Source organism: Pelophylax lessonae (genome assembly GCF_965119305.1).
Source record: "Pelophylax lessonae genome assembly, chromosome: 12".
Classification (NCBI taxonomy): Eukaryota; Metazoa; Chordata; class Amphibia; order Anura; family Ranidae; genus Pelophylax; species Pelophylax lessonae.
Genome location: NC_138779.1, coordinates 147,833,268 through 147,847,914, shown reverse-complemented (window position 1 = coordinate 147,847,914; position 14,647 = coordinate 147,833,268). Strand labels below are relative to the sequence as shown.

Here is a 14,647-nt window from a genome sequence, read left to right as displayed (position 1 = left end):
CTCCTCCCCCTCCTCCTCCTCTCTCCCCCCTCCTCCTCCTCTCCCCCCCCTCCTCCTCCTCCTCTCTCCCCCCCTCCTCCTCTCTCTCCCCCCCTCCTCCTCTCTCCCCCTCCTCCTCCTCTCTCCCCCCCTCCTCCTCCTCCTCTCTCCCCCCTCCTCCTCCTCTCTCCCCCTCCTCCTCCTCTCTCCCCCCTCCTCTCTCCCCCCTCCTCCTCCTCATCTCTCCCCCTCCTCCTCCTCCTCTCTCCCTCCTCTTCTCTCCCCCCTCCTCCTCCTCTCTCCCTCCTCCTCCTTTTCTCTCCCTCCTCCTCCTCCTCCTTTTCTCTCCCTCCTCCTCCTCCTCCTCCCTCCCCCCTCCTCCTCCTCCTCCCTCCCCCTCCTCATCCAATCATGTGCAGATTAAAAAGGTACCGTAATCGAATCCACACATCCTGGAACATTAAATCCTGTCATCAACCATCCCGACGAATGCCATGCCCCGCCCCATCACGCCCCCCCCTTCCCGGGCTGCTCAGTCCAAAATGCCCGGGCCTATTTTTTGTCCCAGTCCGGGCCTGTTTTGAATTTTCTCATTACTATGGTCAGGGCTGGCCCAAAACATTGTGCTGTCTGGGTCCAAGAGTGAAATGCTGCCACCCCCCTCCCCCCCTCCAAAAAAAAAAAAAATCACACCCACCAAAAGGGTCCCCACATCCATTATATATAACATCTTGAAAATATTATATATACTGTTATCTTCTTCCATAACTCACCACCGGACTGGTCCACCAAACACCCACTGTCTATCCTCCTGTCACCCCTGTCACTCCTGTGTCTGCCGCACCCACCGCCCTAGAAGATCCAGCCTGTCCTGCGTGAGAAAGAGTGCGCTGATGTCTGACGTCATTGTGCCCCCCACAATAACGTGAGGGGCGCTCCCAGGAGGAGACGCCTCCTCATACTCATCAGTTTGCACTACGGGTGGCAGTATGAGCTGGGGAAATGCCTCCCGTAATGCCCCGCAAACTGATGGCACATAAAACTGCTGGACAAAAAATCTTGGGAGTCAATTTGCTGCCCCTCTCAAAGTTCTGCCTGAGTCCAATGGACCCATTTGGACCAATGGTAGGGCCGGCCCCGACTATGGTTGAAAATTAACATCAATTTGATCCCACAAACCAGAGAAAGCAAGGTTTACAGCGGGCTGCTTACTTTCACTGATCCCTTAGCAGCACAGTTTGCCTGCATAATAGATCAGGATGTGAGGGGAGACAAAGGCTCAATACGTTCTTTGACTCCTATGCTTGTCATGCAAATTCACAAAGCGAGTGCATATTTAATGTTTTTTTTTTTTTTTTTTTTTTGTTTTTACAATGAACTCATTATATACAGTGAACACTATAAGACAATTCTCTTTTTGAGCTAGGCACTTGACACTTGCATCTAAAGGCCCGTACACACGATAAGAAAATCAGAAGGAAAATTTCGTCCGATGACCGATCTGCCGATTTTCGGATTGTTTTAAGAGCAAGACTAGGCATGCTCAGAGATGAAAGAACACATACAAAAAAATCCAGCACATGACATCACTTCTGAAGTAGAATTCTGTCGTACGGGAAAATTTGTATGAAAATAACCTCTTCACTTTCCACATCAGACTAGCATGCCACAAAAAACAGACAACAGATCGTTCGATAATCTGATTGTGTGTATGGGGCTTAAGGCTCAGTACTGCTGTGTACATGGTCCTGATTAACAACACGTGGTGTGTGTCCATTACTTTATCTACCTTCAGCTGCCATCAGAGATCATGGGCTTATTACAAAGGGGATTTATTGCCCACTGCATAGAAGCGCCCATCAGAGAGGTGAGACAATACCTTCGGGGCTGTGGTGATGGTCTGCACAATTCAGTTTGACTGTCCCAAATGTATTTCACCATTTCACTTTTTTACACACAAACTTTTGGAATTAAAAATTATGTTTTTTAACCACAGGATTCATTTATTGTGTTGAGTGATTTTGAGTGGATTTTATTTCCTCACACCGGGACTTAGTTGTACATGAATGTGGTTTAAGTAATCAAGTAATTCATTTATTGCAATAATATTTATACTTTATTCAAGAGTGTCACATTTAATTTAAATATCGTCACGTTTGATTGCACATGCGTTATATACATTGCACAGCACTAATACATTTTTATTGATGGTTTAATACATAAGCTGTTGTGCTTGCAGCTTTGTCCATTTATTTTCTTTTTCAAATTTTCATTTTGATGTGCAAATGTATTTATTAATTTGTATTTCCAATTTTCTTGTCAAATTTGAAAAAGCCCACAGTGGCTGAGTGGGTAGCACCTCTGCCTGGCAGTACTAGAGTTATCAGTTTAAATCTCAATCACGACACTACCTGTCTGGAATTTGCATGTTCTACCTGTGCCTGTGTGGGTTTCCTCCCGATACTTTGATTTCCTCCCACACTCCAAAGACATGCTAGTAGGTTAATTGGCTCCTGTCTAAATTAGCCTTAGTATGTGTATGTATGAATTTGTAAGGGATCATAGACTGTAAGCTCCTCGAGGGCAGGGTCTGATGTGAAAGTACAATATATATGTAAAGTGCTGCATACATTGCTGCTGCTATATAAGTACCTCAAATAAATAAATATATTCCTTATGTAATCCCATTCACACAGCATGCCACATGCCATAATTGTTTTTTTGTATACATTTTCTTTATCTTTTTAGATGTTTCACATCAGCAGGTGTCATGGCTAACTGCAAGGTTTTTCAAACAATGTTAGAGTGAGTCTGTCCCAAGTCTGTCCTCAATAGCATACAATGCAAGAGGCCCAGCCCCTACACATTTAATTCTCTGTTAGGACAGACAATGTTCAAATCTTATAATTGGTAATGAAGATCTGCCTACACAATACAGACCAGGTTATTTATGGCAAACACAACTGCCCAGCCCCTTCATAAACTAAGAGAACTCCCTAGAGTCTGGAGAGTCCAGAAAAGAGCATCTAAAAAAGATAAGCTGTCATTTTTAAATATTTCTTTTAAGTTATGCTATAAGAATGGGGACACATATCAAATTTAAGGTAGGTATCATCCCAATTTGGCTGTAAAAGTGGGAATACACTTTAAGAAGAGTCCTGTAAATTAAAAACTCAAAGCAGCCGAAAAGAAACTAACATCCATTTTTTTTAAATATTAATTTTCTAATTTCTATAGGCTGAATGGACATCAAAAAAAAAGAATGACCTCTGAAGAAAACAGGTTCACTTTAGACTCAGTATTAGAACACATACAACATCCAAAGTGTTTACAACCAGAAAATCCAGAAGGTCAGTAAGTTGTCTAATTTAAAAAACGTATCCTGCATTATTATACACGCTATACAGATGGGGTCAGAGTCAGGCTGAGACAGGGGGCAGAAGAGGCACCCTGCTTGTGCACCATGCTGGGGGGGCAGTTAATCACTTGCTGAACCTGGCATTTTCTGACAATTGTTGTTTTACAAATAAAAATATGTATTTTTCTCTTACGTCCTCTGACAGTCGCCGCCCACTCATACAGTCTTCACTTATGGGTATTGTCCTTATCCATAGGGGTAAACTAGGCAAAAGATTTTTGTTAAAATCATACATAAAAACATTTGCATGTGCACACCCACAGGGGGCTGTCACTCTGGACCATACCCTCATGCTAGCAGCATTCTCAACTCAGTTTGTCTTTTGCCTAGCTAAGGAGTAGACAGGCTTTCCCTTGCAGGTCTCAGCCTCTCTACTTTTCTTATTTCATTTTATTTCTGAAAAAGCGATTTTTCTCTTTCTCATGATAGAATTTTATTTGTTCCTGTGCCTAGTTAGTCAGATCAGAAGACTACAGCGCTTGCGGAGCTGGGAATCGGACTGGTTGTCCTGGTATTTCAGGACAGAGAACCTAACGGAATCCCAGCCTGCCATCGAGCGTTTAGCAGGCTATGCATACGCCCAGGCCTCGCAAATGACCTGTCCCTGTCCTCAGGGACACTGCCCGCGAATGTGGCTACTTCACTAGGATGACTCTACTGCCGTACGCCGCGTGTAGCTGGCGTCCTGTTTGGCTGACGGTACCCCCACCACCTGGGGTGGGATGCTTCCCGTCTCATGGCGGCACCCACGCTATCGCTGGTCGGTGAATAACCCCTCTATGTGGGGGGTGTCTGTGGGGCCTCTGTGTTGGGGATGACAGTCTGTCTGTGATGTCTGTATTATTCCCCTCATGTCTGTCAGTGTCCTTCCCGGTCTCTCCCTGTCCCTGTGGGCACTATTGCGGTTCTGCCGCGCTGTGGGGGGGTCGCGGGGGGTCCCTCTCCCCGATGTGTACCTTTTGTGTGCTTTGTGGAGGTGTCAGACATGTGTGGGTGGCCTGCTGCAAAAAAATGCAGGGCCGCCATTTTTTAGTGTGGGCGCGCTATTCAGCTTCATTATGGGCTCTGCGCTCCTCCCTGCAGCAATTTTGCGCCCTTCCGGCGCCATCTTGGATGTGGCACGGTCCTTCCAATACATGGGCTCGGCGGCCATTTTCCCGAAGCCTCCCCATTACATTACATAGGCGGCCATTTTCCCTTAGTCTGTGTCCTCTAGCGGATTACATAATTTCCTTTAATCAGACTGCAGATCGTTCCAGCAAAGCGTGGAGGTTGTATGTATACCTTCTGGGGGTCTTTTAGCTTCTCTTGGGTCATTTTTTTCATGCTGGCAGTCACTTTCCTGTTGGTTACTTGTGACACTATTTCATTGCTGCTGAGGTACCTCGCGGTGCGATCCGCATCGGTTAATACTTAAAGGGCCAGCGCTTTCCAAACTTTCATTAGATTTATTATGGATTCCCTGGATAGCAAATTCCCCCCAGCTCTGAGCAGAGCTCCCTTGGCGCTGCACTGGTGACTTTAGCATCATAGGTGGATCTGCTGATGTCTGAACAGTCTTTTAGGGAATGGGCCAGGCCTTCACCTTCTTCTGATTCAGATTCTGATATGGTTGTCACGGACAGTGTACCCCCTGTGGGGTCTCAGTCCTCCCAGTCGGAGGGGGAAGTGGAGGAGGGGGAAGTTTCCCCCGCCAGGGCTGCCGGAGATTGCGCTGCTATGGCTGCGCTCATTAGTTCTGTCACAGAAACGCTGCATTTGGAGGATGTGCCCCACGAGCAGGGTACGCGGTCATCCTTTGGGACCCCCAGGACCCAGAAATCGGTTCAGGTTTTTTTTTTCCCTGTCACTCCGAATTTCAAGCAATGGTGAATGAACATTGGCGCAATCTAAAGTGCAACTTTGTGGTACCTAGGCTGTTGAGTACCGTTATCCCTGCGCGTCTCCCACGGATTTGCGCTGGACTGTGGCCCCTAAGGTGGACCACACTGTGTCCAGGTTGAATAAGGCCACTCTAATGCCCGGTGTTTAGGGACCCGGCGGACAGATGGGTGGAGTCTATTACCCGCCACTGCTATATGGTGGTGGGTTCCTTGCTGAAACCCGGGTTCGCTTCAGTTCTAGTCTCTCGGGCTGTGCTGGAGTGGATTAAAGTTATTCAACGCGCCATGCAGGCGGATTCTGCTCCCCCTGCTGCGATGGCCATGATGGAACAGGTTTATCATGCTGTACTATACCTGTGTGACACGACCTGGGATGAGGCCCCTCTGGTCTCACGTTTGTCTGCATGCGCGGTGCACATCCGTCGCATTGTGTGTTTTTAAAACACCTGTCGGCTGCGCTGTTTTCCTAGGGGACGGTGGCTGACATCCCTTATGCGGGGAACAGACTTTTTGGGGGATCCCTGGATGTGTTGGTTAGGGGGTCACTGGGGGTGAGAGACTCTTCTACCCCAAGTGGCTAAGGGTAATTTCTTCCGCGGTAAGCGGGGCCCTTCCTTTAAAACCAACCAGGGGTCTTTTGTGCCTTTAGGGCACTAGACAAGGGCAAACCCTTCAAGGGCCCGAGTGGCCCGAGTGGTCTGCAGAAGCCCTACCGCACCGTTCCAGACCGCCTCCACCTGATGGGCGCCCTCACCCGCTTCAGGGGTGGGGGGGGAAGTCTGCGCTCTTTTCCCGAACCTTGGCTCCAACCGATCGGGGTGCAAGATCAACTTTCGATCACGCCCGACAGACAGATTCTTCCCCTCAAATCTTCATTGAACCCCGGATCGTCTCCTCGATCTCCATCGGGCAGTGCAGGATCTGCTCACCCAGGGGGTGATTGTCCCAGTGCCTCATCGGGACAAATGTCAGGGTTTTTACTCGAATCTGTTCACAGTGCCCAGAGAGGAGGGCAAGGCACGTCCGATTCCGGACTTGAAGTTATGAACCGCTTCGTGCGAGTTCAGAAATTCTGCATGGAATCTGTTCGATTGGTGGTGGCCTCTCTGAGTCTGGGAGATTTCCTGGCGTCCGTCGACCTCAAGGATGCGTATTTACACATCCCCATTTATGAGGGTCATCAGAGGTACCTCTGATTCGAGATTGCAGGAGCACTATCAATTCATGGCGTTGCTTTCGGTCTCGCTTCGGCCCCAAGGGTGTTTACCAAAATATTGGCTCCTGTCCTGGCCCTGTTGTGGGCGCAGGGGATTGCAATCCTGGGATATCTGGACAATTTCCTGTTAAGGTCGAGTTCCAGTGTGACCTTGGTACGCGATCTGGCTACCACGGTTCAGATACTCCAGGAGTTTGGGTGGACCTTCAACTTCCAGAAGTCGATGTTGTCCCCTTTTGTCCAGCTCCCTTACCTGGGGATGATTCTGGACTCTGCTCAAGCAAAAGTCTTCCTGCCGGGGGTATAACTCCAGACTCTACAGAGCGAGGTCAGGTCCCTTGGGGGCAACATTCCTCGTCCCTCAGGACCTGCATGCGGGTCCTGGGGTTGTTGGTGTCAGCCTTCGAGGCGATACCGTTTGCACAATACCATGGATGGTGGTCGCCACGGATGCCAGCCTTTCGGGCTGGAGCGGTATTCTGGGCACTTTGTCTGCCCAGGGCACTTGATCGGAAGAGGAATCCTCTCTGCCGTTAAATGTGTTGGAACTAAGAGCGATCAACCTATGTTTTTTGCATTGGTTGGGTCATCTGCAGGACCGCCCTGTGCGTGTGCAGACTGCAGTGGCATGCATCAATCACCAAGGGGGCACCTTGCCTGGGCGGCCAAGGAAGTGCCTGAGATTCTGTTATGGGCCGAGACGCGGGTCTCGGCACTTTCGGCAGTTCATGTTCCGGGTGTGGAGAACTGGCAAGCCGACTATCTGAGCCGCCAGACCCTGGACCAAGGGGAATGGTCCCTACGCCCAGAGGTGTTTTCAGATGCTGTGTGCACGATGGGGATCCCCAGACGTGGATCTGTTCGTGTCTCATCTCAACAATGAGGTGGAAAGGTTTGTGGCAGACGCGATCCTCTGGCAGACGCCTCGGACGCATTGGTGGTGCTGTGGAATCAGTATAGTCTGATCTATGCCTTTCCTCCGATTCAATTGTTGTCCCGATTCCATCGCAGGTTGGCCTCGGTACCAAAAGCAGGTGTTCCTAGTGACTCCAGACTGGTCGCGCCGGTCCTGGTATGCGGACATCATGCAACTGGTCGTCGAGCCTCCTTGGCGGCTCCCCTCACGAGACGATCTGCTGTCGCAGGGGCCGATCTTCCATCCTGCTTTATGGTCGCTGGCTTTGCGGCATGGCTGTTGAAAGCCAGGTCCTGAGAGATCGAGGTCTCTTAATGGTGGTCATTCCTACCCTCCTGAAGGCTAGGAAGGCCTCTTCTGGTAAGATCTATTATCGTACCTGGAAGGCTTATTTTGCCTGATGTGAATCTCTGGGTTTCCATCCTCGCTGCTTTTCGGTGGCGAGGGTGCTAGCCTTCCGGCAATCTGGTGTGGATCAGCGTTTGGTGCTGCCCATTATTAAAGGTCAGATATCCACGCTGGCTATTCTTTTCCAGCGCCCTCTGCGCATCAAATTACTTGATCCGCACTTTTGTTCAAAGTGTGCGTCATCTGGCTCCCCCTAGGAGGGCGCCGTTAGCTCCTTGGGACTTGAATCTGGTCCTGTCTGTTTTCCTACGTCCTCCCTTTGAAAATATCTGGGAGTTTTCTCTGCCAGCACTGTCACGGAAAGTTGCCTTTTTAGTGGCTATCACATCTGCTCGCAGAGGGTCGGAGTTGGCGGCCTTGTCCTGCCGCTTTCCCTACCTAATTGCCCTTGGGGACAAGGTGGTCTTGCGACCTCATCAATCCTTCCTTCCTAAGGTGGTTTCTGCTTTCCATCTCATTGAGGATATTGTTTTGCCTTCGCTGCGTGCGAAGCCTAAGCACCCTAAGGAGTTTGCCTTGTATTCCTTAGCTGTTGTCAGGGCGATCAGGGTCTACCTGTCGTCTACTGTATCCTTCAGAATGTTGGATTCTCTCTTTGTCCTTCCTGAGGGACCTCAGAAGGGGTACGGCTGCGTCTGCGGCAAACATTTCTAAATGGATCAGGCAGGCGATTGTACTGGCCTATTCGCTTGGGGAACAGGTTCCACCTTTCCCTGTTCCGGCACAGTCTACCAGGGCGGTGAGTGCGTCTTGGGTTTTTTCGCCATCAGGCGTCGGTGTCCCAGGTATGAAAAGCGGCGACTTGGTCGGCCGTGCATACCTTTACCATATTTTGCAAACTTGATGTTTTGGCTTTGGCCGATGCCTCCTTTGCCTGCACAGTTCTGAGTGTGGCTGTACTTTAGGGGGACGTTACAGATTGGCATCTGTCCCCTACTGTTGGGGGATTAACCCCTTGGTTTTTGCTTTCCTGGGTTTTGTTGCTCCTGTTGAGCTTCCTGTTGCCCAGTGTTTTTTTGCCTTTATCTTGGCGATAAGGTTCCTACTCTGACCTGGGTGTTGCGTTACCCTTGTGGCGGTTGCGTTTCCCACCCCTCAAGTCTACACTGCTTTGGGACGTCCCATAAGTGAAGACTGTATGAGTGGGCGGCGACTGTCAGAGGACATAAGAGAAAACAGAAATTTTTGGGGTTGTTGGATCTATATACTGCTTGCTACCAAACTGAGTTGAGAATGTTGCTAGCATGAGGGTATGGTCCAGAGTGACAGCCCCCTGTGGGTGTGTACATGCAAATGCTTTTATGTATGATTTTAACAAAAATCTTTTGCCTAGTTTACCCCTATTGATAAGGACAATACCCATAAGTGAAGACTGTATGAATGGGCGGCGACTGTCAGAGGACTCAGAGAAAATAATTTTACGGTAAGTTCTTACAAAAATTCTGTTTTTGCTGGAAAATCACTTAGAACCCCCAAACATATATATATATATATATATATATATATATATATATATATATATATATATATATATATATATTATTTTTTATTTATTTATTTTTTTTTTTTAAACAGAGATCCTAGAGAATAAAATGGCGGTCATTGCAATATTTTATGTCCAACTGTATTTGCACAGCGATCTTTCAAACACAATTTTTTTGGGGAAAAAATACACTTTAATGAATTTAATGACTTACGTATGCATGTGCTTCTGCTCCCGAACTCAGAGGGATGGGGTGCTTACTAGGGATGATCGAACTTTTGAAAAGTTTGGTTCGACCAGAACACCCGAATTTCCCAAAAGTTCGGTTCGGATTCCAGAACCCAATTGAAATCAATGGGACCCAAACTTATGGAATCAAAAAACACCATTTTGAAGCCCTAAAACCCAATAAATGCCCCTAAAAAGTATCTAGGGTTCTGGGTCATGCCCAAGGCACTATGAATGAGGCAAAAAAAGTTCTTAGAAAATTTTCGTTTTTGATATATATATATATGTATATATTTATACCCCTAACCCAGAATCATGGTCACCCTGACATGGCAGAGTCAGTTCACCCTAAACTACACTATGGTCACCCTGACATGGCAGAGTTTGGTCACCCTGACATGGCAGAGTTTGGTCACCCTGACATGGCAGAGTCAGTTCACCCTAAACTACACTACGGTCACCCTGACACGTAAAGCTATCCCTACAAAAACTAGATTTTTGAATCTAACTATAGTGGTATATAGTACCCTAACTACACTGCATATCCCTTTCCTCACACTAATAATTGCAAAATGACACTGGAGCTTTACAAGCAGCAGGAGAAACACAAATGCTTCCACTCTCTTCCACAGCCCCTGTATTACAGTGCTAGAGTTTTGGCGGGGCTATGTTATATACTGGGTGGCGTATTCACTCCTCATTGGGCTCTGGGCCCCGTAGTCACTCCAGTCACATTTTACTGATGTTTCTGGGCCATTCATGGGCTTTTAAAGCCCAGTTCCTGTCCCATTGCATTTTGGGCAGTTCTGGTGGCCGAATTCCGAACTTTTACCGCAAAAAGTACGGAATTCAGTCGAATTTCGAACACCCAATGTTCAGGTCGAACCGATGGTCGACCCGAACCGTTCGATCATCCCTACCAACAACATCTGGTGAGTGTATTCTCCTATTATCCCCCACGGTGACACCACAAGTACCAGCATTTGGATCATTGGAGGATTCAACACAGAGCACCTGCACTTTTCCTTTTATTGGCACTCAAGATATACTTGTATTCTCACCTGAGTCACTTATGAACTTTTATATGGACTTTTTTACCTGCACATTTGCACTTGAGGCACCTATTGATGTAATTTATTGTATATTTTATGTACTTTGATATTATTGATTTTGCATATTATTTGATTGTTTTTGCACTCACTTTTAGCACCTTCCTCGCCATCAATAATTTTACTGCTTATCCGTCATTCATTTTACTTTTGTGATATTTACCTTAAATTTTAGAATTTAATGGTTCATTGTTATTGGATTATTTGATAGCACCCAGCACTTTATTTGAAGCCCACCATTAGTTTTATGCGTTTTTATTCCAAGCAATCGCTATAGCTGGCCGCAAATTCTTTTGGGGTCTTACTTATAATGTTACATGGTTGAGTGTTCATAACATCCCAGATACCCAAAGATGCATTACGGCATACGGATATCAAAGTGGATATTTTTGCATCTCACATGTTGATCAAGGAAAGCGAGAGATTTTGCAGAACTGGTCACTGGAACAGAATGGTCCTCTCTCCAAGTTGCTGATCTTCAGGATGCCCTGTGCACAGCGTGCAGCAGAACCGCGGTGTCCTTGAGATGATGCTTGCAATGAACATACCTTTAAGGAGTACAGCGTCCTGGTGACCAGTACTATAGAGCTGTCTGCTGTTTATAGGAACATTCTTCAAAATGGACTCCGAGAAAAGGTCCTTCTACCTGAAAGTGACCAGTTTGACAGTGTCGTTTGTGCTGTGGCCGCTGATGTGGACTTTGACGGTGAGTCAGAGATTTTACTGGGAACATATGGGCAGGAGCTTCTGTGTTACAAGTACGTACAGCGACTGGTTGTGGAGGGACATTTTCAGCTACTTTGGCAGAGAAGTTTTCCAAGTCCCTTGCTGTGCATGGCCATTGTAGATTTGACCTGTGATGGGCTGTATGAACTGGCCATTGTGTATCTGAAAGGATTGCACATACTGCAGCACAGTTTGACAAAATCATCTCAGTTTCTCATCCAGCGGCTTCGAGAGAAGGTAGAACGCACCAAGATGTTAGACTTGACTGATACACAGAAGGATTCAAATTCTGAACACCCACCTGACTGCAGCACAGATATTCAGATATGACTTCTCTCAGAGAGTGGACATGTGAATGAAAGATCAACTACTGTTGATCAGGTGTAGGTTGGAGAAGCAATAGCTGTTTTGGAGTCTATTAGAGACATAAAAGTGAACTTTTCCTGGCCTACAGAGTGCTTTAAGTGCACTTGTGCTTTTTTTCTCTGCCTCAAATGTACATTTACCTGCATTCCATAGCCAAGGTTGCTGCTTTGTTCTGCAACAGAAATATTTGCACTGACTGCGCCTGCAGACTTAATCAACATAGACTTATAAGGGTCTGTCTACCTAGCGCCTGCAACCTCAGAAGATGGCTCAAAAGAGGGTTTTTAGGGAATGACTGCAAAGGCATGGCCAAAACAAAAAAATATTTCAAAGGCAGGATAACTATAGTGGCTTAGGCCACAGCTGTAGGATGCAGGTAAGTATACATCAGGGGGTGGAACAAGGTGGGTTACATGGGCCAAAGGGGATAGGATGGATTAGTGCAGTTTCTGTGAAAGTGCAATTCTTTAAGGTGACAATACTAGGGCAACTGCAAGTTCATGTGGTAAACTTTAAGCTGATCCCTGAGTAAATGGCAGTGTGAGTACTTAGTGCCAGTAGGGGGGCTTGGTTTCTGCTTGAGGAATAATCAAGGCTTTGTGTATCGCCTGCACCTGGTTTCCAGGGGGTTTCATGTGGACACAGAGGCTTAAGTGAAATCCTACATGGGTACTTAGTGCCTACAATTCAGAAGTGTTGTTACCTTGTGTGACAATTTGAAATCCTGTTGAAGAACATACCACGTATTCTGATGGCAGAGAGTTCCCTTTGATTTTCTACTCAAGGACAGGAAGGTTGAGCAATTTGGGGTTTCCATGTTGGAAAAACTCCATATACATGTGCATTTATGAAGCTTGCCATTGTACACCCACTCTTGGTAAACCCAAACAGTGTTATGAGAGGGTCATAATTTAATCTTTTTTTGTAAACATTTGACTACATTTTTTTTGGAACTGTGCCGTACATGGTAACATTTCATTGAGTATTATATACTTATGAGTCCAATAGGAACCAATATTTCTGCAGTTCTTAAAATCTAAAACCTTGTGACATCATTGATTAAACACAAAACTAAACTTACCTGTTCTATAATCTTCCTGGTACATATCAGCAGGAGTACGTATTATTCGACCCATACATATAAAGATTTGATATTTCAAGAAATCCGCCCTTTATTATTTCAGTCAAATTAGAACTGGACTATTCATCCATTTTCCATGTAGATTCCATATTTAAGTTACAGATTATAGGGGACAGTTAACATTTTATAGAAAGTATTTGGGGGAGATTTACTAAAACTGGAGTGTGCAAAATCTGGTGCAGCTCTGCATATAAAACAATCGGCTTCCAGGTTTTATTATCAAAGCTTAACTGAACAATCTGTAGTTAGAAGCTGACTGGCTTATGCACAGCTGCACCAGATTCAGAATTTTTGTAAATATCCTCTTTGTGTTAGAGGTGTATAAATATCAGCTCTTTGGCCTCATTTCTCTCTGACACTGTCTGTGCTTCTGGTTTACCGATTTAGAAAGTAGGAAGTGAAAGATCATTACTGTAACTGCTCTCTCCCTTATGAATCAATGTGAAGAGCAAATTGCTGAGCACAGAAACTGACCATCAAGTCCATCAAATAACTCTGTAGTGTATGTTAAGTGGTATCCTGATCACTGTTCATTTCCTCCTGTATGATATGTACAAAACAAAGTAAATATTCTCCATTTCATTTAAATAATAATAAAAAAAAAATTAGCAGCTAGCCAATCAGGAAAGAGAGGGGCGGGCCGGGTCTGAATGAACACAGGGAGCTGTGACTCGGCTTGGGTGCCCCCATAAAAAGCAGCTTGCTGTGGGCGCACTCAACAGGAGGACAAGGAGCACAGAAGAAGACCTCGAGAAGAGGAGGATTCGGGCTGCTCTGTGCCCTTAGCTTTTCAGCTTTTTTATCCTCTTAACTTTGTCTTAGTTTTTGTAGTATGAAATTAAGAAGCTCGGAAGGGAGGGGGTGCACTTTAGTATTCTCTCTCTGGATTCTAGAAGACCTTGTGCAGGCACTGCACAGAGTACACAATCTAAGTGCAACTATAGCTGGCCATAGACAAGTATTTTGTTTTTTCGTTTAGCCAGCAGACTTTCTAAACCCCCCCCTCAGCAGTAGATTTCTTCTACAATGAGTAGTTTTTAGGGCGCCACTCAAATCCCTGCAGCTGTCCTACATGAACAAACATGGAGAAAGAAGTCCCCAACCTTTTTTCAAAATTGGGCCACATTGAGTCACGTGGTGCTGCGACACCATTCAGTTTGGCACGTGTGAAAATAGGCCATGTTTTCCAATGCATAGGGGTGCCAGAATTAAAGGCACCCCTGTACATCTGCAAAAGAGCAGTGCTTTTGCCTGTGGGTCGAGAACATGTGAGATTTGTGCACACCTTCCCATCCTGCAGTAGTGTGAACCTAGCTTAGGTTGTTCTCCAAAATAATCAATCAATATTATCTCTGTCTTTATGTTTGAAAACCAGGAAACATGTCTTGGTGATCTAAGAAACATAGTCAGTTTCTGCATTTTTTAGAACTTGTCCTAGAAATATTACAGCTCTAATCTGAATGGTTGCTATGAATAACACAGATGCATACCATTTTCTCATGTTTTACACACGTGGACCTTGGTTGTTATTCTTGAATATCATCTACATTTCTCTCAGTTTTTTTAGGGAAAGGAAAGAGGAAAAATATGGGTTTGTATGATTCATGTCAACTTGAATTTTGTGTACTGGTTATACTTGCATGTAGACTGAAAATGTGGTTCTTTAGTAAAATTAAATAAAAAAAATCATTAAAAAAAAATGTAAACTAAACCCCAGAATATAAGCAAAAAGTGACAAGGATGTGGAAGAGGTAATTAACTCCAACCCACACAC

The 14,647-nt window shown here is 45.9% G+C and overlaps 1 pseudogene across 1 annotated transcript in view; it reads left to right on the top strand.

Moving 5' to 3' along the window:
- LOC309568927 (KICSTOR complex protein kaptin-like) overlaps positions 1-11,780 on the top strand; it is a 43,777-nt pseudogene extending 31,997 nt beyond the window's left edge. The window contains exon 3 of the transcript in view: positions 10,906-11,780. The product of the transcript in view is annotated as a KICSTOR complex protein kaptin-like (transcript). The remainder of the gene's footprint in view (positions 1-10,905) is intronic.
- Positions 11,781-14,647: the final 2,867 nt, after the last annotated feature.